We start from the raw sequence: 27392 nt of genomic DNA, 5'->3' as shown, positions 1-27392 counted from the left end.
TATAGGTTAATTCTAAAAATTGAAACTAATAAACAATATGATTGTAAAGAGATCATTTCCTGGGGAATCACTTCGTATGAATAGACCCAAGAGAAAGAAATGTAATTCCACATGACCAAGACTTTGTCGCAAGAAGAAAAGTCTTCCACAAGTTAAGAACCAAGCAATGCTCCTACAAAGTATTTATGGCTTCCTTAACTTCTTGAATTCTATGTCATCATCTTTTTGGATTCCTTTTTGTATTGATAGAAATAACTCCAGGGTTTTTCTTTTTCTTCCAGAAATATGTACGACTGACTGAATGATAGACTTTCTTTCTTTCTTTTTTTTGTCCACACAACTTGAAGGATCTTAGTTCCCCAACCAGGGACTGAACCCGGGCTCCAGCAGTGAAAGCGCAGAGTCCTAACCACAGGAGCACCAGGGAATTTCTGAACTTTCTAAACTCTTACACATAAAAAGCCTTTATTTTGCTTTCAAAGTTTGAGGAGATAGAATTCTTAGTTCAAAATCATTGTCCTCCAGAATTTTGAAAGCACTGGTCCACTGTCCTTGGGCATCTTGTGTTACTGATGAGAGACTCCGATGTAAGTTTTGATTCTCTCTGGAAGCTTTTCATTTTTTATCCTTGATGTTCTGAAGTTTCAGTAAGATTTAATGTCTAAATGTTCCTTTTCACTGATTCCTGTCCTGAATTCAGTGTGGTTTTTCAATTTTAAAATCTGTGCATGTTTCTTCAACCCAGCGAAATTTTCTTTTGTTACATCTTTGACTATTTCCATGCCTCCCTCTCCCTCTGCCACTGTCTGTCATCACTGCTTCCAGATCTCCTATTTGATGGATACTGAACCTCCTGCATCTATCCACCAACTTTTTCTCCTTGATGTTTTGCTCTACATTCTGGGATATTTTCTTAGTTTGAACTTCTAGATTACCAATTTGGTATTCCTCTATATTCACTGTGTTATTCAGTTCACCCACTGCATTTTTTTAGGAGTCATATTTTAAATTTTCAATAATTATTTCCTTTTCTCTGATTGCTCCATCTTCATAGCTACTGATTCCTTTCTATTAAATGAGATAATCTCTCAATTATTGCCAAGGATACTAATGGTAATTTATTTTAGGGTTCATTTACATTGAAACTCCCTTCCTTTGGAGTGAGCTCTTCTTTTTTTCCATTTTGGGCCTTCTTTTTCTGCTATTGGTTTTCTTCTAAAGTTTGGTGACCCTGGTTGTTCATACATATTTATAAATGAAGAACTATGTTGTAAAGATAGTATACATGTTAGGATACAGGTTCTAGCCCCTGTAACAAGGACCCAACTGTAAGAGTGGCTTAGACAAGAGAGAAGTTTACTTGCATCTTGTGTAACAGTCTGAGTGTAAGTGGCTGTGGGCTAATATGGTGGCTTCACAGTGCGGCTTTCTTTGATCTATCTCTTCTGTGACCCACAGCATTTGCTTTCCATCTCCTTTGTCCACACCCTATTCAGAGGGAAAGAGACAGGAGAGGGCAAGCCTGGGAGTTGTACTTGTGATTTGGGTTCACAGCCGCCACAGAGCCACACCTAGCTGCAAGGAAGCCTAGGAAATGTAGTCTTTAGCTGGGTGGCCATGTACCCTGATAAAATTTTCATTACTGCAGAAGAAGCGAAAAAGGATACTGGTGCAACAATGAACTGGAGCTTCCTATGAGGTCTTTGGTCTATTTTTCTGACAGGTTTGCCCTTGAATGTGACGATGGAATCATGAACCCATCCTATTTAGGGTTCTTTATAAAAGAGTAAAGCATTATGATGGCAAGTCTCCCTGTAAGGACTGTGGAGGGGAAGCTGGCCAGTGGACTCCTGCAATTGCCAAAAGAAGGGCTTTACTCCACACTGGGCACAGTGATATCCTTCACTCCAAGGCAGAGCTGCCATATTTCCCTGCTTGTCCCTGACCACAACACTGAGTTGGCTGGGGAGTTCTGGAACTCCCTCAGCTGGGCTTGTCTCTTAGATCCTGGCCCCGTTACTTTCCTTAGAGAGCATTTCTTGGGATTTGGCCTGTCGTTGGCTGCCTGCCTCTGCATGTAGAAAGTGAGAGGGGTTGCACTGGAATTCCTCTTCTGAAAAGCTCTTCAAGGGACTCTGCAACCCTGGCAGCCCATTCCTGTTCTTTGTTTTGTTGGCTCTTGGCTTGACCTATACTTGGCTTCTCTGGGATAAAAATCACTCAGGCTTCTAGAGTCTTGGCTGTAGTGTCTTCTGCTCTGATTTCTCCATCTACCCCATCTCATGGGCTTCCTATCTTCCTAAGACTTATCAACATTTTTGGTTCATGGAAGTCATTCTATCTTGTTTTCCAATATTATGATGTCATCCTTTCAAATATGGCTTTCTCTGTCATCTAATAATTCTCAGGGTACATGTGGAGGTGGACACTTGTGCTCTGGCTGTTAGGAAATCTTTGGGCTGTGACTCATTGGCAGAGAGGCCAATGGCCCTTCTAGGAGACTGACACACCAGGGGAAGATGGGCCCTTCCAGCTGAGGGGCCCACAGTGTCCACTCTTGCAGAGAGCACATTCAATGCTCCCAACTCCAGCCTCCCCACTGAGGTTCCATGAAGGGCAGGAACAGCTGGTCCTGTTCACCTGGGCAGCCTGGTGGCCCACCAGGTAGTGTCAATGACTTGACTGTCTGAGAGGCCTGCAAGCCATTGCATGGGCACCTGGCATGCTCTTTTGCTTTCTCTCAGATTCTGGGGAGAGCCTTTGGAGGTAGCTAATTAGCCAACCCTTGTACCCTGCCACCCACTGTCGCCCAGGAGCTGAGGGCCATGGAGCTGTCGACACTAAGTGTGCTGGGAGAAGGGGCTCCAGAGGCTGTTTCTAGTCCGTAGTTACTCCCCTTCCCAAGACCCTCTAGGCTCCCCACATAGTTTCGGCTCCAGGGTGTGGCTTTTAAGGTCTTTTCAGTGGGCTCCTGCCTGCGTCTCCAGCCTCTTCTCTCCCTTCTCCCTCCAATCTGTGTGTTCTAGCCACAGGGAGCTGAAGAGTTCTCAAAACACATGACGTTCCCATTGCCCCAAATGCCCTGTCCTTCCTAGACATGTGGCAAATGTCTCAGTGTCCTCCAAACCCACCTGTGATGGCACCTTGGCTGGGCCACGGTACCCAGATGTAGGGTCAAACATTGTTCAAGACGCAGGTATTTTTTAGATGAGATTAACATTTAAAGCTGTAGACTTTGAGTCAAGCAGATTACCCTCCATGATGTGGGTGAGCCTCAATCAATCAGTTGAAGGCCTAACAGAACAAGGACTGACCTGCCCCAGAGAGAAGGAACTCTGCCAGCAGACAGCCTTAGGACTCCAAGTGCAACTCCCCTGAGTCTGCAGCCTCCCAGCCACCCTGCAGGTTTGGGACTTACCAAGCCTCCACAATCGTGTGAGCTGATTTCTTAAAATAAGTCTCTTTCTATATATATTTAAGTCCTGCTGGTTCTGTTTCTCTGGAGAGGCCCGACTAATACATCACCCCAAACATCAAATCCTCCGGCAAGCTTTCTGCAACCCTCTTGCATTCAGTCAAACACTTCTGTACATCTCACACCATGTTGTAATTTATTTCTTTATGGGCTTCTCTCCCCCTAAGAGACAGATTTCTTCTAGGCCAAGGTCCTCGCTCATTCACCATTATATCCCTAGCACAGTAGCAGGCATACAAATAAATGGTGCTTAATAATTAATGTTGGCCAAAAGGTGGGTAAATTAGTGAGAACAAGAGAGAGTCAAGGCAGATGGGCTAGGGGAGTCTTACTGGATAAAGGGATCAGGACCGGCTCTTGAAAGAGACCCTGTAAGATAGGCCAGAGAGGGACAAGATAACTAGTTCCTGAAAACCAGGCTCACAGCCCCACTCCTAAATACAGGTCACTGAATGGGTGGGGGCCTCTGTGAGTTTAACCTAGGGGACGTTAACCCGTATGCCAGTGTAAAATCAGCCCAGCTTCTCGGGCCCTAGGGAGCTGGGTTTAATTTAATACTCACTGAATTCTAACCTCAATTTCTTGTTAGGAAGTCTCACTTTGGGTCCTGATCTGGGTCTTCCTTTTTTGATGACAACTGAACTCTGCAAGCACTTGGGGGGCACTGTTGTGTCCTTGAGGGGAGCGACTCTCAGCCTTCTCTAACCCCCACCCCCTAAATCTCTCGTGCTCTGTCCTCACCAAGCAAGAAGACATAGTCAGGCATAATTTTCTAAGACTGCATTACAGGAAAAAAAAAAAAAGGCTCTTGCAATCCACACATCCTTTTCTCCATCCAAACCAGATGATTTTGAAAATTCCACCTGGCAGAAGGTCATGGGCTGGGGGTGTAGGGCAGGAGGTGAACCCTTTGGGAATCAGGGCTCTGTGTTTCCCAAAGCTCTAAGCACAGGTCACTGGCTGCCCAGGGAATCAGGCACGAACGAATGAGTGAATGAATAGAACAGACAGATGCTAAATTGAATGGATTATAACATGCCCCAAGTTCCTCCCTATAAAACAAGCTCAGGCCAAGAGCATTTAACTCAGGAAAAAGGAAAAGAGCCAGAAGCAAAGATAAGCTGGAGACTGATAAAGGGACTGGTGATTTATGAAGGATGAATCGGATTTTGTGACAACGAGACAAACTGGGAATCAACTGGGATAACTTCAAGGGCTGCTGATGTCACTGAGCGCTGACTACGTGCCGGGCACTCTGCTAAGCATTTGAAACACACAGCCCCACGAGGCAGGTAATGTCCCTAAGTCCATTTGACAGATGAGGCAAGTAAGGCACACAAGGTCACATGACTTGCCCAGGGGCACACATTCAATAAAGGCCGGGAGCCCAGGCAAGCAGGTGGCTCCCGAGTGTGTGCTCTGCTTGCGGCCACCTCCCCATACAACCTCCATGCATGGCACCGGCACATTTAATCGAGGAAATAGGAAAAAATGGAGTTTTGCTTAAGGCGTGAATTTTGCTCAGGCCTGGAGATCTAGAGACTTGGCTTTGCGCTGCCTCACTGGGCTCCCTGAGCAAGTCGTCCCCCATCTGTGCTGCCTGTCCCCATATTTGAAAAAGAGGGTATTGACCATAGTTGGGCTCTAAGGCCTTTACCGCCCTGGATGCTTCTACTCCCTGGCCTGGGTCTTACCAGCTGCCCTGAGGCCCACTCCCCCAGAAGGCCTGAGTCTGGCCCTCAAACAAGCCTTCTGATGAGGCCTGTGTGGATACAGACCACCCCGCCTCCAGGACATTCCAGGCTTCTTGTACAGTACCTGACCCTCCTGCTGGCTGTGACGCTCTACCCTGGGCCCCATGCCCTCCACCTCTCCAGCTTCCCAGCCCCCTACTCCCACTCTCTCTCACCTGTGCCCCACTCCCCCGACCCTTTCTGCCTCCTGGCCAGGGTTCAAGCCCCTCCCTCGGCCCTGCTGTCTGGTCCCCCTTCTTCCCTTTTGTTTTGTCTGGCTAAATCCTACTTGTCAACGCTGCCAGCCCCTCCCTGGGGTCTCCTCCAGTGTCCCAGACAGAACCAATTTCCCCCTTCCTCTGGGTGGTGCTTACACCTCTATTTCAAATAATAACAATAATATGAATAATGCTACCTTGTATGGGTGCCATGATTACAGCTCAGTAAAGGCTTCCATAGTCATCCTCTCATCTGATTTTACCAGGTTCTTCCCTGCAGAGACGACCTACTGTTTATGTTCCCTCTCCCCCCTTCGATTGTAATCACAAGGTCTGAACATCACTTCACAATTGAAAAGTTCCTCAAGACCGCCCTCTGGTTAGGGCCTTATCATCTCATTTTGCAGATGAGGAGACAGAGGTTCAATGAGGCTGAAGGACTCCCCAGACACAGGGCTGGAACGTAACCAGGCGGGATCCACAGCCCAGGCCTCTCATTCTCAGAGCAATGTTCTTCGAGGGTACCTTGCTCCCTGATCTGCACCCAGGATCTGACTCTGTGTTCCTGGTCCATCCTTAGCCCTGACAAACATGGTATCCTGAACTCAGGAACCAGGAGCGGTATGTTGATGTGAAAAATTAATTCATCAGGGCCTAGAATCATCTTCCTAAGTGCCCCCGTCCAGAGCCCTACAAGGCCAGCACCATCCCCACTTTTCATCTTTTTTTTTTTTTTAATTTTTATTGGAGTATAGTTGCTTTACAATGTTGTGTTAGTTTCTACCGTACAGCAAAGTGAATCAGCTATACGTATACATATATCCCCTCTATTTTGGATTTCCTTCCCATTTAGGTCACCACAGAGCATTCACCACAGAGCACTGAGTAGAGTTCCCTGTGCTATACAGTAGGTTCTCATTAGTTACCTATTTTATACATAGTATCAATAGTGTATATATGTCAATCCCAATCACCCAATTCATCCCACCCACCCCTTTCCCCCTTGGTATCCATACGTTTGTTCTCTATGTCTGTGTCTCTAGTTTTGCTTTGTAAATAAGATCGTCCATATCAATTTTTTCAGATTCTTCATATATGCAATAATATACGATATTTGTTTTTCTCTTTCTGACTTACTTCATTTTGTACGACAGTCTCTACGTCCATCCATGTCTCTACAAATGACCCAATTTTGTTCCTTTTTATGGCTGAGTAATATTCCATTGCATATATGTACCAATCTTCTTTATCCATTCCTCTGCTGATGGACATTTAGGTTGTTTCCGTGTCCTGGTTATTGTAAGTAGTGCTGCAATGAACATTGGGGTGCATGTGTCTTTTTGAATTATGGTTTTCTCCGGGAAAAGATGCTCAACATCACTAATTATTTGAGAAATGCAAATCAAAGCTACAATGAGATATCACCTCACACCTGTCAGAATGGCCATCATCACAAAATCTACAAACAATAAATGCTGGAGAGGGTGTGGAGAAGAGGGAAACCTCTTGCACTGTTGGTGGGAATGTAAATTGATACAGCCACTATGGAGAACAGTATGGAGGTTTCTTAAAAAACTAAAAATAGAACTACCATGTGACCCAGCAATCCCACTACTGGGCATATACCCAGAGAAAACCATAATTCAAAAAGACACATGGGCAGGGGTTGGAAGATGGGCAGGGGTGGGACCTGAAATCCTGGTCTCTTTTTCCTTCACCCAGAAACTCAGGAGACCCAGTGGTGTTTCTTGTTTGTGATGCAGAAAGGGGGTGGCCTCAGCTAGTTGCTGTCCCCACGAGTCTGGCAGGATTAATACAGTGCCCCCTTCCAGGGCACAGACCGGGAGGCTCTGGGGCACCTAGAAGGGGGAACTACAGGGATGCCCCAGGGAGGGAGTGGTGGAGTGCAGCCAGGACCGCTGGCTGCTGACTCACCTCCCTGGGTGCCAGGCAAGGCAGAGCCCTGCTCACTGGCCTGCAGGGACTCCCCACTCCCTTCCCAAGAACTCCAAGTCCTTCTAACATGCCACAAACCTGTCCAAATGGGTTTCCTAATGGGTTTTGGCCCAAGTGAGCGATTTCTCTTTCCCAAACAGGATCACACCCATCTCCCCGTCCAGGTCACTCATAGCTCCCCTCTCCTGTGGCAAAGATCACTGCCAATTTTTGAATGCTTACTATTACATGCTGGGCTCAAGACAGTTTCTATTGTACCCCTCACTGTACTGATGGTTTCACATGTCGTATCTCCAGCTACAGATTTTATAGAGCTGAGCTGTTTGGGTTTTTTTTTTAAGTTTTTTTTTTTTTTTTTTTGATGTGGACCATTTTTAAAGTCTTTATTGAATTTGTTACAATATTGCTTCTGTTTTGTTTTGGCCTTCTGGCCGCGAGGCATGCGGGACCCCAGCTCCCCAACCAGGGATCGAACCCGCACCCCCTGCATTGGAAGGCAAAGTCTTAACCACTGGACCACCAGGGAAGTCCCCAGAACTGTGTTTTAACTCCCTTGACGTTCTCTGTGTCTGCCCCATGGTAGGCACTCATGGGTGTCTGTGAGTGAAAGAACGAACGAATGAATGAAGTTATGATTGTGGAAAACCTTAGCTAACGGATAGTTTACAGAAGTCACCTTGATTCCTTTCTGGAAAAGGGGGTGTATTCATTTTCAAGACTAGTGACTATATTAATCTATTAATAAATAGAATTTTCTAAACTTTGAGTGTCTCTCTCATGAACATAACTTTTTGGAACCTGCTCCATTAGACGGTATCTAGTATAATTCACATACCATAAATTTCACTCTTTTAAATGTATGATTAAGTGGTTTTTAGTATAGTCACAAGATTGTGCAACCATCATTATGTAATTCCAGAACATTTTCATCATTCCAAAAAGAAACCCCATACCCCTTAGCAGTCAATCCACATTCCCCTCCCCGCCAGCCCCTGGCAACTGTTAATTTATCTACTTTCTGTCTCTATGAATTTGCCTATTCTGGACATTTTCATATAAATGGAACCATGCAATACATGGTCTTTTGTGTCTGGCTTCTTTCACTGAGCATAATGTTTTCACTCATTTGCTTTAAAAATATTAGTATTTCATGGTGCTTCTAAGAGCACCCTGGCCCCCAGAGGTTCTGAGGCCATAATGCCAGGGAGACCATACAGTTTGGAGTGGGCGCTATGAGCCCTCAGGACAGCATAGGGTCTGGCAGCAGATGTACGGGACTGGGCAGTATGGGAGTCAGACAGGAGATGTTGTCACAGTCTGGACAGTCTGGGGCCAGCAGCAGAACCAGCTGGTAGGAACCAATCACACAGGGAGACTGAGAGCCCTGCAGTGCCCTCAGGAATGCCCAAGGGAACAGCTGCCTGCAAACCCGATTCTCTGGTAGGGAGACAGCCATGCCCAGCCCTGAGTCTGGAGAGAGAGTCCCATTTCTGAGGTGGCCTCGAAGTTCAACTCCTGGAGGAGTGGGTCCCCAGCGCTTGGCTGGTTCAGATCTAGGAGTGCAGAACCGACAGTGGCCACCATCTCTGTCTAACCCAGACATTAGCCGGGAAGCAGCACCTCCTGGCAGGAAATCCCAACAGGCTAAGTAGAGCCAAGAATGTTTTGGTCTTCGGCAGTTTGTACAGGAATTGATTAATTAATTACTTAATTTCCTTTTTTTTTCAATTTTAACTTGCTTTATTCCACAGAGGACCTGATGTGGTTTGCACAAACAAAATCGGAGCTTGCGTTAAAAATGATGCATCAACCCAGGGGAAATGGAAGACGTAAGGTCTACAGCAGAAGGGGTAAAAGAACATGGATAAGTAGCTTAGGAGCCCCATGTGGTGGCTCTGTTTGGGTCCTAGGTTCAGGGTAGGGCTTCCTGGCAGTAAAAGAAGGAAGGACAACACAGTTAGTCGTACCTTTTCAGTGTCCTGACAATAAGCACAGCAGTTTCTCAGAAAAAGCACAGCTCTTCTTGGCACTAAGATCTGAAGGGAATTTCTCTCCTGCTGTTTCAAAGGGGGAGCCATTCATGAAGTCATTCCTCCAATACTTCTTGGGCTGTGACGTGCCAGTTCCAGGCTGGCTCTGCTGGCCTCTAAAGATGCCAGGTGGGCCCCACCCTTTACATCATTAGCTCTTGTTTGGGAAATGCGGTGCCATTTGGTGACCACCATGTCACGTTTCGCCAGAAACACATACCATCTGTACGGTTATTTATATAAAACTTTAATTTACATTGACTTGAATTTGACTTGTTAAAACATAGCCTCATCTTAGCAGTAGGGATCATGGGTGTAACTGCCAACTCTAGGTGTTTATTTAACTGTATTAATAGTAAGAAATTACTCTTAAAAAAATGGATTTCACCCATGTTCCCCTAAAACCACCTCATGTTCTACTAGTGCTTTGTGTCCTGCACAAAAGCCCCCCCCGCCACCACTTCACTTCGGATGCACGAGGGTGCGCCCCCTTTCATGAGCAGCCAAGTTCCCCCTCACCCCCTCCACCTGCCAGAGTGATGGAGCGGGTCCCTGGGCAGATGTGGTTTGGGCTCCCCCATGCCCCCCATAATCGTGGAGCTGGAAGGCCCTTGAATGTCATCTAGTTCAAAGCTCGTGTGTGACAGACCAACACTCAGGAGACTTGCCCCCAGTCACAAGGCTGGTGACAGGGCAGGGGTCAGGACTTCTTCCAGGCTCGCCTTTGTCATTGCCCCAGATGGACAGGTGACCATTTACGTAACCAAAGACTGGCGCTCACCGAAGGCCTCTAATAGAGGGACCGGGGTCTCACCCAACTCCACAAGCCCCATGAGGGTGGGAACCGTGTCTGTTTTGTTCCCCAGGGTGAATCAGCACCCAGCACTCTGCCTGGCACATAGTAGGTGTTCAGAGAACAACCCTGAGATGTTCACAGCAAGTTCTGGAGGATGGTCACCTCTGGGGGGCGCGGGGAGGGACCTGCGATTATGGAAGGCTATGCAGCAGCTTCTGCTGTGTTTGCTGAAGTCTTTTTTAAGCGGCTTAGTGGGTTTACCACTGTTTGTTCTATTATTGTGTATTTTGCTGTCGTTGTTTGGTTGAAATATTTTTAAAAATTTAAATGTATTTGTTAAATACATGAATAAATCTAGTACTAGCCCTTTAAACAAGTGTGCTTTCTCTCTGCTAATATAACGCTCTGTGCCCATCTCAAGCGGCTCTAACTGGAGCAGAGGAAATGGTGCTGATTTCCATGTCAGGTACACCCCAGCTGGGGGTCTTCTCAGCCTGCCACCTCTCCCTCGACTCCCGAAGCCTGTGGCACTTGGGGGGGGGTGAATCTGAGCGTGTCTGAGGCCGACCGAGGCAGAGTCCGTCTCAAGCCTAGGCCATGGCATCCTTGGTGTGGCTCACACAAGCCAAGTGGGGTCTGCGCCGCACTTGGAGAGTCCCAGCTGGATCCACATGGGCCCCACTGATGGAGCACCACACTGGGGCAATGAGCATTTTTATAAAACCAAGCCACCAACAGTGTCCTTGCTCCCCGTCTGTGAAAATGGCAAGTCTTCCCTGGCATATATATGGTGAACAGCAGACTATTTGGTTGGGTCAAATGCCAGGCAAGGATGTACGCTGAGATTGCCGAGATGGGCCTACAATGTCTCAGAGTCTCAGGGCTGGAAGGGACCTTCAAGAGCACTGGTGCACCCTCCTGCCCACGGCGCAAGCCTCCCTTAGGGACTGTGCTCAGGAGGCCGCTCAAGACCTGGGGCGGCAGCCATTGCTCTCCTCTTTTTGCAAGGGGGGTGGGGGAAGCATTTTTTTGTTTCTGTAAAAATGGAATCACCCTGTGTACACTTCTCCATACCTTGCTTTTCTCACGGACAATCTTTCTAGGTCAAAGGCCAACATTTTTTGAGCAGTTCCTATATACCAGGCACCTGCATCAAGCCCATAGGGCAGGCACTATTATAATTCCTGCTTCACCAAAGGGAAGACTGATGGTCAGAGAGTCATGGAACACAGTTTGCGGGATCCGGATCTGAACCCTGGCAGCCTGCCTCCTGCCTCTGTGTTCCTAACCACTGCACTCACTGCCTTTCTAAACAGAGACAGGGTCTGTCTCTTTCACTCTTTTTTTTTTTTTTTTGGCCACGCCGCACAGCTTGGCTTATGGGATCTTAGTTCCCCAACCAGGGATTGAACCCAGGCCCTCAGCAGTGAAACAGTGAAAGCGTAGAGTCCTAACTACTGGACTACCAGGGAATCCCCTCATTCTTTTTTAATAGCTGAATGATGGGCCACGGGTTGAATATAATACCTTCGAGCCTTCCCTACTGTTGAGTGTCACATTTTTTTCTAATTTTTTTGCCACTGGAATTTTGCAATAAACATCCTTTGTACACATAACTTTACGGACTGGTGCTATTGTTCCATAGGCCGGATTCCCAGAAGTGGGACCATGGGTCAAAGGGTATGTGTGTTTTGGGCTGGATTATTATGGGGCCTATTGTTCCAGGCGTCTTCCTAAGGATGAGCCATGCGATTTTCACTCACTGGTTTTGATTCTGCCCCGAGGACCCCACAGAACACCTCTGACCCCTCTTCTCCAGGATGACCCCTAGGATGGTTGACGACAGTCCTCTCTACTCCAGTTTCCCCAAATGTTCCTCTGTCCACGTGGTTTGGTGTCCCCTACGGCTGGTCCAGATACCTCTTAAAGTACAGCATCCTCTGGGGTGACCTCCTCCCCGTTGAAGGACACACGCACAGAGGGGCAGCGTCTTTGCTGGTGCCAACGGTGCAGTAGGAGAGATCCAAGTCGGTAGGGTTCAGAGTTCTTATCTTCAGCTCCCCCCAATCACACACATGCCTTCCTGAGAAAAAGGCCCTTTGTGAAGTATTAAAGGACAGACTAATTCTATCCCCACCCAATGAGAAAATGGACTCATTCTTCACTTAGAGAAAACGCCAATAATTTTGGAACCGGACAGGCCTTCACGCATCTTCCAGCTCAATGCCTTATTTTACAAAAGAGTCCTGGAGGGCAATGACCAACCCAGGTTCACACGTGGGGTGTGCAAAAGCATTTCTCTGAGCCGGGAGCAGGGTCGCTGGGGGGCACTTTTCTCTAGCTTCTCCGCCTGCTGGTTCGTAGGAACCGTCTTACTAGAAAGGCTTAGTGTAAACATTTTGCTAAGCAGCCAAGAGAGGAAACTTACCCAGGCTAAGCTGCCCTGCGCTGGGTGCTGGCCATGGACACAATGCTCAATGAGGGCCATTATCTAGGAAGGGAGGGCTGTTTGTTCCGCTGCGGGACGGTGCCAGAGCCCAGAGCCACCAGGCTTGCCACTCTGGCTGCCACACAGAAGAGTCTCCTTGCGCTCTGCAGGCTTTGCGGTTATGCAATGCTGGGCCAGGAGGTTAACTCTCCCCGGACAGCAGCCAAGCCTTGTTCCTTCCTGCCTGAGTGTATCCATCTGAAAAGGCTCAAAATCGAGGGCCTCAGTATTTGCAAAAAACGCTCGGGCCCTGAACCTGCTGGTTTATTCCAAAGGGCGTAGCGTGCCCGTCCCTGCAGCCCCCGGAATCCTCCTCCCGAGGTCCTCGGCCCCAGCCATGGAGTCTGCTCACTGCTCCTCAGCATCGCTCTTGGGCCTCTTGACCCTGCCCCCTAGTCTGTGCTCCTGCCGTTCCCTCTGCCTGGAATGCCCGTCTCCCTTTTCTTTCTTTGTCAGTTGTGTCTAGTCTAAGCCCCCTTTTTAAAGCACAAGTTCCACCCCACATCCTTAAAGCCAGCCACCAGTGACCTAAGCTGAAGTAGTGAGTTTTCAAGCCAGAAGAGATCTGGGAAGTTATCGATCCAACTGCCCCATTTTCCAGATGAGGAAAACTGAGGCTTAGAGAGGTTGACTAGCCTGAGAGCAGAGTGAGCAAATGTGAGCACCAGCAGGGCTCTCCTCCCTAATCTCTTTCTCTTACACTACACATCCCATCTGCTGGTGGATCATGTCGGCTCTGCCTTCAGACTATACCCAGAATCCAACCACTTTCCACAGCTGCCACCCTGGTCTGCGACATTATCGTTTCCTGATGCCGGCACCAGCCTCCCATGCTGCCCTGGCTTCCTGCAGTGTGGTCTCCACACACAGCCGGCTGGGCTTTCCAGAACATTCGGCAGATCAGGCCACTCCAGGGCTTGGACCTCCAGCGGCTTCTCAATTAACTGCACACACTCACCCTCTGCCACCATCTTCCTCCTCCGCCCCCACCCCTGCCCCTCCAGCCACACTGGTCTCCTTGCTGTTCCTTGCTGTTCCCACCTGGCAGGATCCCGCCTCTGCCCGAACACTCTTCCCCAGGTGCCCCAGGACTCACTCTCTCACCCCTCAGGTCTTTGCTCAAATGCCACCTCTCTGGTGAGCCCTCCCTAACCGCCTGATTCCTTTCCTTTCCTGATGTCATCTTGTCACCTACTACATACCTTATATAAGTAAAAGATAATACCTTTATATTTATTTTATAGATAATATGTTCACATCTTAAATATCTCACAAAACAATACGTGATAAGGTGACAATATATTCAGAGGCAGGAATGTGTGTGTTTTGTCACTTAAAACGGTACGCGGCACCATCTGTCCAGGCAGGGCTGATTTTAAAGGTGATCTACCCCTTTGAGGATGGATGATGGTGACGGAGGTCCTGGTGTCACTGTGACATAGTGTGTGTGAGTGTGTGTGTTAGGCGTGGGGGGAGGGGACAAGTTTGGTGGCACAAGCAGGATCAATGAAAGGAGAGACTCTGAAAGCTCCAGGGAGGCCAGCTAGAGCTAGCCCAGATGCTATATCTTTAGGGCCTTGTGGGGGAAACACCCTGACACCGGGGCCTCAGTGCCTCCCAGACCCACAGCCCAGGCAGAGCTGATCCAGAACGGCTCATTCACAGAAGCAGCCACACAGAAGCGGCCCAGACGGGGCTGTGAGGACCCAGGCATCGCTGGCTCCTTCTTGCTTTTAGGCAACTTGAATTTGCAAGTTCAGGAATCTCTCTCTGTTTTTTAAAAATCTCTCCAGTGGGTGACTTACAGGCCCCACTGTGTTCAGGGGCCTCAGCTGAGCTCCTCTGCACAGAGCTTTATTCCCAATAATAAATATCTGTTGAATGAATAAAGAGAGAGGTGGAAGGGAAGCGGGAAAGTGAGGCACAGGAGAGGAAGGCGAAGGCTCCAAGCAACAGAGTGATCCCCAGGAAGCATGCCAACCAGAACCGGGCAGAGACAAAACAGCAGGGCTTGTCCTGACAGGTGGGACAGGCGGGTCCAGGATTCGCCCACTCTCCCACACCTGCAGATCTGCCGGCAGGGAGCACAAATCCCAAGCAAACAGAAACTCGTGATTTTGGTTTTATTTGGATTGACATTTTTATTTACCTATGGCACAATTTCTTTGAGGTTGGCTGGTTTTATTCTAAAGAGGGGCCCAAGCTGAGTTACCCGGGTGACTGGCTGTTGAAATCTCTCTTTTCTCCGTCTGCCCCGGCCCATCCCGACTCCGCTCCTGGCCCTCTGAGCACTTCTCTTGACTCTTTCACCCGAACCTTTTTTTTCCTGGATGCCTGTGCTCGTTCCTCAGGTTTTGGTCCTTAATCCCCTACTTGTCTCTCTCTACATTTCTCACCTTGTCTTACTAGCAGCTTCCACAGCTGCACACATCACCTGCCTTGTCCCCGGAACTCCCCAACCCTGCCTTTCCAGCTGTCAACCTCTTGGCTTGGCCATCCTGCTGGCCTCTCAAATTCAATATGCTTAGCACCAAACTCATCTTTTCTTCTCCTATGCTTCTGGTATCACTATTCTCCTAAACCTTCAGGCTTGCAACATCAGAACTATCTCAAAACTACCTCCACTCTCCTCTGCCCCCATACTATCCATCCACCCACCCACCCCACCCATGCCCTCATTTGTTCAGCACTTGCTGACCAAGTACCAGTGTGCACCAGGCTGTTCTGGGCACTGGGACAGTCACCGTGCCTGTCCCTCCCACCTCTGTGGAACCTCCAGGACCACCCCAGGCCCTGTTCCAGAACTAGTCAGGCCCATAACTGCAAGTAATTCACAGTGTGACCTTGGGCAAGTCACTTGCCATGTCTGAGTTTGGGTGCCCTCATCTGCTTTGGGAGAAGATCAAGCATCCCTACCTCAACTCTCCCCAGCCTGGCTGTGATGCCCGCAGGTGACGTCAATCTGAAGAATATTCATGATCATCACCCCCAACAATGTTGCAGCTTCTTCTGGACCGTGGCCTTAACCCCCTGCAGCTCCTAGCCCCCAGTCTGAGACAGAGCCCCAGAAGCTGCATTTTAAAGAAACACCCCAGGCAATTCTGTTGGAGCGGAGGGAGCTATGGATCACACTTAGAGAAATTCTGGCTCGCAGGATGAAGTCCAAACTCCCTCACCACCCACCCAACCCCTGATCAGACCCTCACCCTACTGGTCTGTCCATTCATCACCCTGAACCCAGACCTGAGTCTGCTCTTCTCTTGCCATTTCCCCAGCACAGAAAGCCTTCCTGACCTCCCTCTCTCTGCTAGTCTTTTTTCCATCCTGTAAGGTCCGACTCAAAGGCCTTCTCCTTCCTCCAACTTGTCATCGGTATCCCGATAAATCCATGCACCCTCGTTTCCTGCCTGGGTTGCTGGCTGGCTTTTCACCAGCTCACATCCTAGCTTCCTAACCAGCCTGTAAGCTCCCTGAGGGCAACCGTCTTCTCGCAGATCTTTGTGTTTGATCACAGACACTTACTGAGCATCTACAAAGACCAACACATGCACTGCAGTGTCATAGGAGAATGGCAGAATTCCTGCCTGGGGGTACTCCCTAACAGTAAAGACAGAGTAGAAGTAAAGATAGGGGACCACGGAATCCCAGAGCAAAGTTTCCTAATGCCACAGGGGAGGGGCACACAGGAGGCAGAGGAGGAAAGTCCAGAGAGAAGGCGCAAAGGATTAAAGTGTGAGGAGTTCCACAGGAGGCAGAGGAGGAAATTCCAGAGAGAAGGCGCAAAGGATTAAAGTGTGAGGAGTTCCACAGGAGCCAGGGAGGAGGAGGAAGAAGGATGGAGATGACGGGAACGGCTGGACTAAGAATGCTGAGCTAAGGAGTTGGACCCGACTCGTAGGTCAGAGGTTGGCAAATCCAGCCCGCTGCCTGTTTTTGTTCATGAAGTTTTACTGGAATACAGGCACGCCAGGTCTTCTACACACTGTCCATGGCCGCTTTCACGTAGCAACAATGGAGGTGAGTAGCTGCAGGAGACTGTACGGCTGGCAAAGCTTAAAAGATTTACACCTGGCCATTTCGAAAGAAAGTTTCGCGGATCCTGGCCACGGGCTTTGAAAGCTCTGGGTGGATTTTAAGGAGGAGACAGTACGGTCAGATTGGAGCTTTATCTATTATTTTGGGCCAACATAGGGATGGGCTGGAGCAGACAAGCCGGCAGGAAGGGAAGGTGGCTGGGAGGCTGCCATAACTAACTGTCCAGGCGGGGGATGGATATCACAATTGCTGTTGTGGATTAAGAGATTCATTAAGAGTTGCTGTGTGGGGGACTTCCCTGGTGGCGCAGTGGTTAAGAATCTGCCTGCCAATGCAGGGGACACAGGTCCGAGCCCTAGTCTGGGAAGATCCCACATGCCGCGGAGCAACTGGGCCCGTCAGCCACAACTACTGAGCCTGCGCGTCTGGAGCCTGTGCTCCGCAACAAGAGAGGCTGCGATAGTGAGAGGCCCGCGCACTGCAATGAAGAGTGGCCCCCGCTTGCTGCAACTAGAGAAAGCCCTCACACAGAAACGAAGACCCAACACAGCCAAAAGTAAATTAAATAAATAAATAAATTAAAAAAAAAAAAAAAAAAAGAGTTGCTGTGTGACCGCCTTGGGCTAAGCCCTTCACACATACTCCCTCATTTAATCTGCACAGCCACCGCAGGGAGTGTTGTTATCCCCATTTTACAGATGAGGCACAGAGAGGTGAAGCAGCTTGCCCAAGGTCACACAGCTGGTAAGCAGCAGAGGCGGGACGCAAAGTGCCAAGCTCAAGGTCTCCGGGGTCGAGCCTGTTTGCTTGTTGACGGATCCCTTCAAGCATCTCTGAGAATCCACAGAACACAAGTCCTCTGCAGGAGAAAATCTACCCTGAGTCGAGCCAGGCAGGAAGTGGGAGGCAGGCATGTGGCTATTTTGGAAAAGCGACACGAAAAACCACGAAACTTCCTACCTGTCCCGTTTTGCTCCCATCTGTCCTCGGAAACAAGGCTGCCCTCTCTTAGATGAAAAGGTGTTTCTCCCCACACAGTGGCTCTGCCGCTGGTGGTGGGGGGAGCACTAAGCTTAGCACACGTTTGCTATTTCTAAAGGGCTATATAAACAAACAGGGCTATGTAAATAAGAAAAAAATGAGGTCACCCTTTTAAAATCTAACAATGTTCTTTTTCTATGGGGTGAGCAGCAAAACCTCAGAAAGAACTTGTGCTTTTTTATCCCCGAGAGGCCCTCTCCAGCCCACAGCCTCCCGAAGCCACCAGCCTGCCCCTCCCTTCCTTGCACCCTCCGAGGGGAAGGCAGGGGGCCTGGGAGCCGGGACTCCTGGGTTTTACTCCTGGCTATGTGGGCTTTGCCTCGAATGCCCAAAGCCACTGCCCAACACCAGTCACCACCTCCTCGGGGCCTTGACATCTGTCCCCATCCAGGTCACTCACAAGCACTGCACACGCTCACGTGTCCTCCTCCTGCATAAACCGGCTTGGCATGCTGACCCAGAGGACCCCTCTGCCATCCCTCTCCCTCTCCCCTGCCCCCTCCCCTGCCTGGATCTGCTGAGTGGCCTCAGAGGTCCTTGGCATGATGATTAGAAGCGATTTGTAAGAGCCTTCCACACTCTCCCCCACCATGTCTTTGAGCATATTTTAATCTTCTGGACCTCTTCTCCCAAGCCCATGGCTGGAAGTTATTAGAGCAGCTCCGGAGAGCTGTGTTTAAGTCACCAACAACTGTTAGGAGACACCTCCAGCTTTGGCAGGAGCTCCTGGGGCTTCTCTGTGTTTCCCAAGTACTTTTCCCACTACTGACCACCCCCCGCTCCCTGCCCCGTGACCCTCTCCACCATGGACAGCATCCCCTCACTGCTCTCCTCCACCGTCTTTCACTACCTACTCCTCTGCCTCCCAACCCCGACTCAGCATCCTTGGCTCCTCCGTTATCCTTCAGCACAGAAACGAGAAACACTAATATTTGCTGAAGGGGCAGTTTTCAAACTGTGTTCTGCAGAGGTGTTTCAGAGGTTCTTCAAATGTCGTGTGAGAATTTTATTCTAAAAATATAGTTTGACCCTATTAAAACTGTTATGGAAAACGGACCTGAACTTCCAAACATGTTCTACGGCACACTGTAACACGGAGTCGAGCCAACGGGGGCGGCCAGCTGAACGTGGTTTGTACAGACCTCGGACTAAGGCCGGGGTGGATCTTGAACTTCAGTATTGAGATGTGTCTTCAACTAGAAAGACTAGAGCTTCTAACTGGGCATCTTTTTTTTTTTTTAAACTTTGGGTTTGTTTGTTTGTTTGTTTATTTATTTATTTATGGCTGTGTTGGGTCTTCGTTTCTGTGCGAGGGCTTTCTCTAGTTGCGGAAAGTGGGGGCCACTCTTCATCGCAGTGCGCGGGCCTCTCATTATCGCGGCCTCTCTTGTTGCAGAGCACAGGCTCCAGACGCGCAGGCTCAGTAATTGTGGCGCACGGGCCTAGTTGCTCCGCGGCATGTGGGATCTTCCCAGACCAGGGCTCGAACCCGTGTCCCCCGCATTGGCAGGCAGATTCTCAACCACTGCGCCACCAGGGAAGCCCTAACTGGGCATCTTTATGTTGTTGTTTTTAAAATTCAGGACTATACACACTTCTGTAAAACCACACAAACAAGTACATGCTAAAGCTTTCAGTGATATGAGAATGGATTACATGGATTATCATGAAGATGTCGTAAGTGGTTGTGTGCTTCCTGAGTGCTGTAATAAGAAGGAATCCAAGAAACTGTTTGACACTGTTAGTGATGCAAACCAGAATTCCCTTCTCCTCCTCCTTAAATGTCTACATAACATTGAACTGAAGACCATCCTGGGCTGCAAGATCAGCTATGAGAAATCTGTTACCAATTCACATTGTCTTATTTAGAATTTTCTTAATATCGTGCAACCAAGCCAAACAAAACAAAAATGACGAAGCAATCCTGGATGTTACAGCTGATATTCCGATACAATGATCATCTAGAACAGAGATCAGCAAACTTCTATACAGGGCCAAACAGTAAATATTTTTGGCTTTGTGGGACAGACAATCTCTGTCACAACTACTCAACTCTGCCATTAGAGTGGGAAAGCGGCCATAAATAACGTTTAAACGAATGGCATAGCGGCGTTCCAATAAAATTTCATTTACAAAAATCAGGCGGTAGCCTGGGTTAGGCCCACGGGCTGTAGTTTGCTGACACTTGATCTAGACCCTGAGCGTTCAATGTTTTTATGCATCAAAGCTGAGTCATTGCTCTGTTAATGGATTCTCATAATAAATAGATGTTAACATTTTAAACTTAGAAAATAAATGTGTGTTAATAAACTACCACTTTAACTTCGCATTCCATGCAGGATTTGACTTTTTAAAATGGTTTCTAAAACTATAAAAGTTTGAAAACTACTAGCAGAAAGCTTTGCTGCTAAGAAAATGCTTTCACACCCGTCTTCAAATTAGATTCATCATCCAATCGCTTATTCAAAAATTACCTTTACTCTGGAGAGAGCCCCAGTCCAGGCCTGTACTAAAGGCGAAGGGCCATGACTCCACAACTCCTTGCCCTCAAATAATTCCAACATACCCGTTCCCAAGCCTCAAATGGTATTAATGGGCCCTGCTGGCACGGGGGATTCTGCCAGGCCACCGAAGACCGGCACGCGGCCAGCTCCTACCTGGCACCCCTGCCTGCCTGCCTGGGCCTGAGCCCTCCACCTCGTTCAGATGCCATATATTCCAGCCTCCCCGCTGGTGGCTGGGGGAAGCTGTGCCAGCAGTAGGCCCTGAGTGCCTGGACACTCCAGAAGCACTGAGTCAGCACCCCATTATTCACGTATGCTTGTATTCCCCAGAGGGAGCACGGGAAGGGGTGGGGACCAGATTTCTCACTGGAACTGACAGCTCATTTTCCCTCTGGGCCGGTCCCATCCCCTACAGATGCTTCCATGCAGCTGCCAGGGCCCCCGTGGACAAAAAAGAGAGTTTGAGAGTGAAGTAGGGAAGGACAAGTGCCAGGTCGGGGGAGGATTCCCCCATCTGTATTTCCCATGACAGTGTCCCCATTTCTCTGCTTGCAACCCTCAGAAGTTTCTACTTCCAGCATAGTTCAAGTGTCTACTGCACACCTAGCTGAATAAATTCAGACCCTGCCCTGAGACTGCTAGTGGAGGAGACCATGTACAGCTAACTGTGATACGTGCACAAGGAGACAAATGCTAAATCGAGGTACAATGAGGTATCCCAGGAGGCCGAGGAAGGGGGACCCATTCGTTTGTATTATGGTGCTACTGATTTCTATTAAAAGGTAGATACTCTTGGGGGAGAAGTCCTCCTTGAAGCTGTTACTGCCTTTCTTTTGGAAGCATCTTAGTGGAGAAGAAAGTACTGGGTCTTTTGTAGCCAGAGGTTCTGCTCCTTACTAGCTGTGTGACTGTCTTTAAATTACTGCACCTCTCTGTTCTCAGTTTCCTGTACAAAAGAGGCATAGAACCAGCCTCACTGTGGTTTCTGCAGGACTCAGTCTTGTCTGCAAAGCGCCAGGCCCCATGTGCAGCATTGGCCCTTAACTTCACCCTGACTCTCTCTTAGGAACTCATGCACTGGGACCAGATGGCAGAGTATGGCAGACGTGTCACAGTACTGCAATGAGGAGGGCGGAGTGGCGGTCGACCTGCCTGCATGAGTCAGAGGGCTGCTCATGTTGGGGAGCCCTTGCTAGGTGTCTGGCGACATCCCAGGGCCTCACCTGTATCTCGCCAGCAGCCCTGTAAGGCAAGAGCCATGACTCTCCCATTTTCCAAGCAAGAAAGACGAGGCAGAGAGTCTAAGCAATCTGCCTCCCGAAGTAGTAAAGGCTGGAACTGGAATTTGAACTTGGGAAGATCCAGAGCCTCCACTATTAGGTACCACATCAAACATGCCCTCAAACTGAGGCTCAGATGCCCAGTCATTCTTCATCAGAGTCCAGGGGATGATTCCTCCGCCTCCTCTGGAGAACCCTGATCATGGCCTGGGTCTAGGGGGTCCACGTGGTATGGCAGAGCTGTGGGCAGAGGCCCAGGCCCAGCAACCGGGCAGTTCAGACAGCTACAGAGATGCTGTCTCTGAAGGCTGCCTGGGTCCCTGTCCTCCTCTCTGTAAGTGAGAACACTTCTGCTTGGACGAAGGGACTGGGCACTGCTCACGGCACACCAGGCTGGGAAGCACCCACTGGGACTCACAGTGGAGCCCACAGACCCAAACACAGGACAAGCATCTCCAGGGGCCCCAGAGCACCCAAACCCTGGCTGCATCAGAATAAAAACAGAGATGCCTGTGTCCCCACCTCCTGAGATCCTGATTCAGAGAACATGCCTGGGTGGGCCAAGGAGTCCATTTTTTTTTTAACAGAGGTACTCTCCCCCTCCCTCTCCTTCTCCCTGGGTGATTCTGGTGCACTCCACGGCCAGACGAAACATCCAAAGACATATTCCCAACCCAAAGAGCTTCTAACACCACACACCTACCCTGAATCACAGCCTGAACTGCTAACCTGAAACCACAACTCATACCTAAAGAGCTAAAAACAAATTAAATAAGCATATATATAGCCATGCTGGGGCCCTCTCCCAGGGCCGTTCAGGCAGTCTCTCTGGAGATGGGGCCCTGCTATTGGAATTTTTAAAAACTCCAGGTGATTCTAATATGCAGCCTGGGCTAAGCACCCGACATCCTTTCATTTCTTCATATCTGGGAGGGCCCTGAAAGATGTTGCTCTGTCTTCAGTACCCACTGTGATGTTCTAACTAGGGAGGGGGTGGCAGGGCCTCTTTAGGCAAGAGCCATCCTGGGAGGCAGAGGTGGGGCACAGAGAAGTGGGTGGAGCTGGCCAGCAGGACGGCATGGTGGGGTTGGCATGTAGGGAGGCCGTGGTTCCTTAAGCGGTGTTGTTGCCAAGGACAGAATGGAAACTGAGGGACTGGGGAGACAGGACTGCATTTTGGGGGAGACAGTGTGGGGCAGTGAAAGAGTGTTGGCCCTCAAGGTTTCTACTCCTGACCAAGGAAGTCCCGAGGACGTCCAACTTTCACAGAGGCTCAAGGAAGGCAATCATCACCACCATCATCTTCACCATCACCATCCATTTTAAAGAGGAAGGACTCTAGCAAGCTCAGGCAAGAAAGACCACATGGAGCCCCCAGCAAGCACATTCATCGACCGCCCGTTTCCTACCTGTGCTGAAGGCACCACTTTCGATGACCAAAACTAAAACGCTGTTCTCTCTGAAAACCAGCATTCATGTCCACTCCTGCAGCAGCTGCCTCCTCTCACGCTCTGCTCTCCCCTCTGGAAGGGAGGGCTCTCCTGGCCAGTGTCGCTTGAGGCTCCTCCATGAACTAGTTTGAGGCTGCCGGGTTCGTACCCCGAATCCTGCAGGGGACGGTCGAAAAACATGGTCAAAGAGTTTGTCTGGTCAACTTCTTTAGACATAGAACAGTGTCTGCCTGGTCCCAGAAGCCCAGGCCCCAACTCCTCCCCAGGCCGCTCGTCTTGGTTCCAGGCCAGAGCTCCATGGTCCCTGGGGAGACGGTGTGGCGTGGCGGCCCTGGCGCCTACCATATTCTTCTACCTTGTACCTGGCACCTAACTTCTATAAGCCGCTATTTCTTCACCAGTAAGTAGACAGAATTCTAAGACGGCCCTTAGGTTTCCTGTAACCCCTGGTGTATGCATCACGCGTGATCCTTAGGCCTGTGAATATAATGGATTTTACTCTCACAATTAGGTTCTGTTATAGGGCGCACTTGACCTTAAAATAGGGAGATTATTCCCTGGCTTGACCTAATTGAGAAAGTCCTTTAAAAGCAGAGTTCTCTCTGGTTGGTCACAGAAGAGGAAGTCATAGGGCTTAGAATCAAGGGGAGGATTGGACATGCACTTGCTGACTTGCAGGTGGAGGGGGCCGTGTGGAAAGGACCTGAGGGCAGCCTCTTGGAGCTGAGAGCAATCTCCTGCTGACTCCCTGCAACCCCCTAGGCCCTGGATTCCAGCAACTGAATGAGCCTGGAAAAGCGGCATTTCCTCCTAAGCCTCCAGATGAGAACTCAGCCTACGGATACCTTGATTTCAGCCCTGAGCAGAGAACCCAGCCACTCCGTGCCCGACTTCAGACCTATAGGACTGAGAGCTAACAAAGGAGGGTTGTTTCAAGCCGCGGTGTTGGCAGTAATTTGTTACACGGCAAGAGAAAAACCCAGACAACCTGCAAAAGTGACCCCTATTGGGGCCTGGGTGAGAATTAAACACAATAATAGACATAAGTGCGCATTGTATTCCCCAAACCATCAGACAAAACAGAGCATTCAGGGCCAAGGGAGGCAACAACGTTTACTGCGCCAGCTTTTAACAATCAACTTACCAGGCTGTGGTAAGAATCAAACAAGAAAATACAGAGGAACATGTTTCATGATCTAGAAAGCCTGAGCTGTTCTAGTTGATTCTGGCATGGCGTGTCACATCCACGCTGCTGCCTTGAGCTGTACTCTGGTATGTCTGCTGGAGGTGGTGTGGAGTGATGGCTGAGAACAAGGCACCTAGGGCCGGGGTACCTGGGTTCCAGCCTGGGCCTTCTCCTCATTACCTCTGCTTTGGAAAGTTGCTGAGCCTTGCTTGCCTGATGAGAGGGGCTAAGAATGGCAAGTACCTCCCAGGGTTTTAACGATTCAGTACATGTAAAGGGTCTAGACCCATGCCTGGCACGTGGTTCAGCCCATGTCATACTATGATACTATTCCAGTGCATCTAGTGATCTAGGTCTGGGGTAACCTGCACGCACGCCTGGGGCACTGTCACCTTCCTTCTCTCGGGCACCATGCTTTATATTGACACAGCCTTGGAATAGTTAATGTTTTGGCAACTACATCCTACTGCTGATTCCTACAAATGTACAGCTAACCAAAGCCCCTCTGCTGTCCCCTCCCGGCTATACCTGCTGCTCTCAAATCCAGCCAGCCCCGTCCCACACCCCAGGGCAGCATCGCACCACCACACAGCGGAATGGTTGAACTTGCTCTGTGGCTCCTGTCTATGATTTCCCAATTCTGTTGTCCAAGGCACCCAAACTTTTCACCACTCCATGTTTTTCCATCATCTCCACATCTGACCTCATGCCCTCCAACAGATCTCAAATTATTAATAAAAACAGCTGGCTCTATCCCTCCGCGTATAGAAACACCAATGTCCCAGAACATGTTATTCTATAAACACAGTCCACAATTTCCCACCTCTGAGCCTTTGCTCACATGCTACTCCCCTCGCCCCATAACCATGTCTGCCTGGCCAAATCCTACCCATCCTTCTTCAGAAGGCTCACCCAGCTCCTGCCAAACTGGACTTAAGTCCTGCTTCCCCAGAATGCCCAGAGCACATCTGCTGGCCTCTTAGGGTAAGTAACAGCACCCCCTGTGCACAGAGACTCCAGGAGTCTTAAAGCCTCGGTAGACAGCCTACACCTGGGGCAGGTTGGTCTGACTCATCCCCCCACCCCTAGAGCCAGGCATGGTGTGTCACACACAGCACACAACAATTCTCTTTAGAACCTAATTCGGCCGTTCATTCATTTAACAGATGTGCATTCAGTGCCTACTTGGGGCCAGGCTGGGTAGTAAGTCCTGGAGATAAAAGACAGCAAAGATTTATTCCCTCCCTTCAAGGGGATCACAGTTGGGGTGGGGATGGGTGAGGGGCAAGAAATCAAAGGAATGCATTACAGCATCGCTGGTTCTAAGCTGCTACATGGTGAAAGCGTAAAGAAAAGAGCAGTCAATTCTGATGGTGTCTGAATGTGTGAGAAAGAGAGAAGGCATCTCAAACAAAGGAAGCAGTGTAAATAGACAGGAGATCCCAAACTGACTGAAGGTTCGAGAAATTGCACGCGGTCCATATGGCTGGAGGTAACAGGCAGTGATAGCTCATGAGGGAAGAGTTGGGCAGGGAAAGAACTTGGTATAGGGCTTCCCTGGTGGTGTAGTGGTGAAGAATCCGCCTGCCAATGCAGGGGACACGGGTTCGAGCCCTGGTCCGGGAAGATCCCACATGCTGCAGAGCAACTAAGCTCGTGTGCCACAACTACTGAGCCTGCGTGCCACAACTACTGAAGTCCGCGCGCCTAGAGCCCGTGCTCCGCAACAAGAGAAGCCACCGCAATGAGAAGCCCGCGCACCACAATGAAGAGTAGCCCCCGCTCGCCGCAACTAGAGAAAGCCCGTGCGCAGCAATGAAGACCCAATACAGCCAAAAATAAATAAATAAAAATAAATAAATCTATTTTAAAAAGTATTAAAAAAAAGAATTTGGTATATGAGATAGTCTGGACTTGATCTTGTAGGGGAATGAGGTCACCAAACCGTTTTAATCAGTGAGGTAATGTGGTCAGGCCCAGGGGTGTGGCCAGAGGAGAAGATGGGATGAGGTGGGAGGAGGGAGCCACGGCTCTCCTCTCTTTCATTCAGCGTAACCTAAATGCCACTCTGGCCTCTGGTGGCAGGTGGGAGAGCCCGGCGGACACACCTGCATTGGGGTCACCAGGAATGTCACACACATTTGAGGTTCTATATGGCAAACTGGGCCCATCTGTCTACGTCTTCTCCCCCAGACACCACTGAAATGAAAAGAGAAATGTACAAGTAAGAACAGATCCATAGTAGCACCAGCTGGCCAGCAAGTCTGAGGAAAAGCAGACAAGTGGGAGGCACAGAGAGTCTAATCAGAGCTCAGCCAGCCTCACCCAACATGGGCAAGGGAAAGGCCCAGCTGCCAAACACCCAGGAAACTCACACAGAGGCAGCAGAGCTGGGGCAGGGCAGGAGGGATGGAATTCCTGAAATCCAAGGATAATGAGTGAATCCTTCAGGTTGCCAGAGAGACCAAAGTTGGGGGGGGGGGCGGGGGACAGAAACCACCTGCCCACACACCTTACTGTCTTCATGAGTATTACTTAGTGCTTTCACGAGACTCTAGCCCTGGCAAACGGCTTGACTGTTCATTACTGAAACGTGCTGAAGGCTCCGTAAGCTCTTTGAATCCCCTGCCTTGCCTCAAAATTCCTCCTCACTGTTTCTACAGGTCCGCAACTGCTGTACTGTATTTCTTACACAATCCTAGTCAAGCCCCATGCTGACATACCCATTTTAGAGACTTCCAATCCTCAACAAATCCTGACCTTGCCTCGCTCCTCCAGATATGCCAAGGCTCCATGGAGGTGAAGTTCCCCCTTACCCAGTGAGCAATAAACTCAGCTTCCTCTCTGACAGTCTCTATACAAATTTTGAGAATCAAATTGACTTTGCACTTGACATCTGCATCATTAACTGCTAGAGGGCAACAGAGCCAAGACTACAGAGCTCTGAGGAAAAACGGTTAAAGCCCTAAGATCCCTTACTCAGCCAAGTCTCAAAGCCAAACAGAGAAGCACTAAAAATAGTATGCCACCCACTTATCTTTTCTTAAAAAAAAATTACTCCAGGAATTACTCCAACAAAATAAAAACTGTATCAGAATAAGTAATTCAAGAAAGGTCAAGACAGGATACACAGGAAACAATGATGAACACTAAGAGTAGAAAAACGCACAGTCAAATCTAAACAAATGTTAATAATAAT

General features: G+C 49.2%; 1 protein-coding gene across 7 annotated transcripts in view; it reads right to left on the bottom strand.

The window, feature by feature from the left end:
* Positions 1 to 27392, bottom strand: part of HIVEP3 (HIVEP zinc finger 3) — a 508837-nt gene that overhangs the window by 75850 nt on the left and 405595 nt on the right. For all 7 annotated transcript variants that reach the window (XM_082466057.1, XM_082466054.1, XM_082466060.1 and 4 more), the window contains one exon: positions 22966 to 23163. The gene's annotated coding sequence lies outside the window, so the exon portion shown is untranslated. The remainder of the gene's footprint in view (positions 1 to 22965; positions 23164 to 27392) is intronic.

This window comes from Balaenoptera physalus (assembly GCF_965194825.1).
Source record: "Balaenoptera physalus genome assembly, chromosome: 1".
Classification (NCBI taxonomy): Eukaryota; Metazoa; Chordata; class Mammalia; order Artiodactyla; family Balaenopteridae; genus Balaenoptera; species Balaenoptera physalus.
The sequence above is the reverse complement of the archived record's forward strand: the minus strand, read 5'-3'. Positions and strand labels throughout refer to the sequence as shown.